The sequence below is a fragment of the Cebus imitator genome, unplaced genomic scaffold, assembly GCF_001604975.1.
Source record: "Cebus imitator isolate Cc_AM_T3 unplaced genomic scaffold, Cebus_imitator-1.0 Scaffold253, whole genome shotgun sequence".
Classification (NCBI taxonomy): Eukaryota; Metazoa; Chordata; class Mammalia; order Primates; family Cebidae; genus Cebus; species Cebus imitator.
This window is the reverse complement of record NW_016107568.1, coordinates 1,519,719-1,522,990: the sequence shown is the minus strand read 5'-3', so window position 1 is coordinate 1,522,990 and position 3,272 is coordinate 1,519,719. Positions and strand designations below refer to the sequence as shown.

Below are 3,272 nucleotides of genomic sequence, written 5' to 3'. Positions count from 1 at the left end.
TAACTGTTCTTATGATCATGTGAATACCTCTCACCCATCCTGCCATCTTAACTGCTCTTCTGCCTCACCCCACCCACAGTTGTAACTTAACTTGTGGTCATGTACACTCCTTGCCCCTACCCCCACCACTGTAACTGATCTTACTCTGCAATACCCCCACCCCCCATGAAACTACCCCAACCTATAAAGGCAATTCCTACCTTACCCACTTCGCCTGTCCTTTCTCGGATTTGGCCCGCTTGCACCCAAGCAAGAAATAAAACGGCCTTGTTGCCCACACGAAGCCTGCTTGGAAGATCTTTTCATTAAATGTATTTAATATTTGGTACTATTGGATGCGAATAACAGTGAACAGTGCTGCAAGGAACATACATGTTCATGTGTCTTTATGACAGAATGATTTCTATTCCTTTGGGTATATACTCAGTCATGGGACTGCTGGGTTGAATGGTAATTCTGTTTTTAGGTCTTTGAGGAAATGCCACACTACTTTCCACAATGGTTGAGCTAATTTGCACTCCCACCAAGTGTATAAGCATTCCTTTCGAAACAAATTTTATCAGTGTATTCAATTTTTTTTGTTGTTGTTTTGTTATTTTTTTTAGTATATTCAATTCTTAACACCCATGTTTTAGACTGTTAAGCCTATTGGCCTTTAGTCACTATTTCCTTACAAATTGAAATGTAAAAGAGGCAAAAGAGAAAGAAGGAAGAAGGGAGGGAGGAGGGAGAAAAGAGAGAGAGAAAGACAGACAAAAAAGAGAAAACAAAAAAAAAAAAAAGAAAGACAGACAAAAAAGAGAGAAGGAAGCAAGGAGAAAAGAAAAGGAAGAAGAAAAAAGGAAAGAAAGAAGGAAAGAGAAAGAAGGAAAGAAAGAAAAAGAAGGAAAGTAAGGAAAGGAAGGAATGAAGGAAGGAAGGTAGGAAGGAAGGAAGGAGAGAGAGAAAATTGTCTCTGGGGTAGAACTATTGCTGCTACTGTTTGGATACTGGGTACTAGCTGAGATTACCCTTTCTGAATGTAGAATGCACAAGATTCCAAAAGTGGGTCTCATAGAAAAAGTCTGCATTCAGAAAAATATTTTTTAAGGTTACTCTATCCAAAACCCAGAGAACCCACAGAAGATGAAGCAGTAATTTTAGCTTCTTTTGGTGTATTGTACAGGCATTTAAGGCCAATTCCCATGTGTTTTGTAGTTACTAACAAACCTTTCAAACATATTAGTTTATATAAATCATATACTCCTCTATCAATTGCATAAAAGTTGTCCCCTTTGTGACCCTGATCCCCTTCTCCAATATACAGCTACTCAGAACGCAGGTCTTTAAACAGCAGGCTGCCTTGCAAAACCTCTCCAATCTTCTTTGATCTTCAGCTTTGAGACGTAAATTCCTAGAGCGCATATCATCTTCATCATACCATAAAAGTCTGCACATATTGAACGTTTTGAAGAATCGATTTATGACAAGGGCGTTTACTCTTCCTGCCTCCGTGGCTTCTTCGTGACTGACCTAGTCGCAGGGCCTATCCCACCTGCTGGGCATGCCGGGACCCCTGGGAATTGCCTGAATCTCCCCACCCACCGAGCTAGCCTCAGGGCCTCCTGTGTGCACAGGAGATGGCGCGCTGCAGAAAACAGCCTGGTGTCTCCGCGCCTCGTCCCCAGCCGTGATTTATAGGAGGGGACAGCCACATTCCTGTGCCGCGACTTCCACCTCCGCTTCTCTAGCGTGCGAGACTCAAGTTGACACAGTGGCTCTGCCGCCAGCGTCCCAGCTCCTCCCACTCCTGAGTTGCGCTTTCCCGCTCCCTCTCCAGCCCTGCCCAGCCCAACCTACCGGAAACGAGGACGCTTTCGCTTTCCAATACTCCGGACTGGGCAAACCGGGAGAATAGAAGCAGGCAAGGACCGCCGTGGGCAGCGGGCCCAGTGAGACAGGGTCCTGCTCGCGGCGTCAAGGAGGAGCGCTGTGGCTGGGTAAGCTTGGCGCACTCCCTCGGCCTCGCCTTCCCGATCACTCTTTTCTATAAGCACGCCGGCAGGTGTCCCCAGCGCAGCCAATCCGCCTCCGCAGTGGGTGAGTTGCTGTCTAGAGAGAGAAGACAAACTCCAGTATCTTTAAGTCCATTGGCCAGACGAGCCATTCGGCAGGTGAGTTCTATTCTCCGACCGAAGTGCCGGATCCCACGGAACTGGAGGGGAAAGTGCCTAAAAGTCACGAGTGCAGGCTTCTGAGACTTGGTGGGAACGGACCTTCCTCTTAGGTGAGTTACTTTTTGGTTCTGGGGCTGACTTGGAATTTTGTACTGCAAGTGGTGTGTAGATGTAGCTACCTGAGGCCCCCGGAACAGCCAGTCTCTCTCCGCTTTTCCAGCGGTCCATAGAAGCAAAAGAAAGGAGAGATGGCGGTTTAGGTGGGAAGAGACGTGGCTGATTTAAAAGTGAAAGAAAGTAACCAATTGGTTGGCAGACAACGGTTCCCAAAAGGCGGGCGATTCAAACTCCTGGCGCCACCTGCTCTGTTTCCCGCCCAGCTGGAGCTCTGGAGTCTTTGCTTCCTCAAAGAGGGAACCTGCTTTGAGCGCTGGATTCCAGGCCGAGTGCTGCCAAGGCGCGCAGTGAGCCAGCATACAGGGCCCTGGGTGTGCTCTGCAGGGTGCGGGCGCGGCCGCGGCGGGCTCAAGTCCAGGCTGGGAGGGGAAGGAGCTGGATGCCCGGAAGCCAGGGACTGACTGCGCCACCCATCTGAGGAGCCCGGAGGACACAGATTTTATTTCGGTGGTGCTGCTAGTCCCCTTGTGTGCTGTGGGGAGTGGGGCGGTGTGGTGGGATTGGAAGAGGCTTAGAGTTAGCCTCAACCTCTGCCCCTGTAAAGGCAGAAAGGGTGGTGGGGTTGGGGTGGGGAGAAGCAGGAAGAGGAGGGTGAAGGAGGAGAGGACAGGAAGAGAAGCAGAGAGTGGGGAGGAGAGAGAGAAGGTAGGAGAGATGAGAGACAGACAGATTCCTAAGGGGAGCTGTCAGGTAGGCTGGACATGGCCCCCTTGGGCCGGGTTGTTTTGTTTTTTCCTTTTTTTTTGGGAGTTCATTCAGTTCTTTAGGTTAGTTGGACTTTTGCCTTCAGTTTTAAACCGGGGTTTGGATTGGGTTGTTTAGGGGCCTTTTTTTTTTTGTTTTACCTTGTTTCTTCTTGATTCTTGAAACCATTTTGGGGGGGGGGAGGTTTTTGGGTTGGTTTTTTACCTTTTTGCCCTTTTCCCCGTTGTTTGTTCA

At 48.7% G+C, this 3,272-nt stretch overlaps 1 protein-coding gene across 9 annotated transcripts in view; it reads left to right on the top strand.

Annotated features, from left to right (window-relative positions):
• The first annotated feature begins 1,640 nt into the window (after window positions 1-1,640).
• The window catches only part of FAM111A (FAM111 trypsin like peptidase A), a 10,742-nt gene continuing 9,110 nt past the window's right edge, over window positions 1,641-3,272 (top strand). For 3 of the 9 annotated variants that reach the window (XM_017498902.2, XM_017498898.2, XM_037728007.1), the window contains exon 1: window positions 1,641-2,153. The gene's annotated coding sequence lies outside the window, so the exon portion shown is untranslated. Of the gene's footprint in view, window positions 2,621-3,272 lie in introns of all 9 variants that reach the window. The other 6 variants (XM_037728006.1, XM_017498899.2, XM_017498900.2 and 3 more) reach the window with 3 other exon arrangements.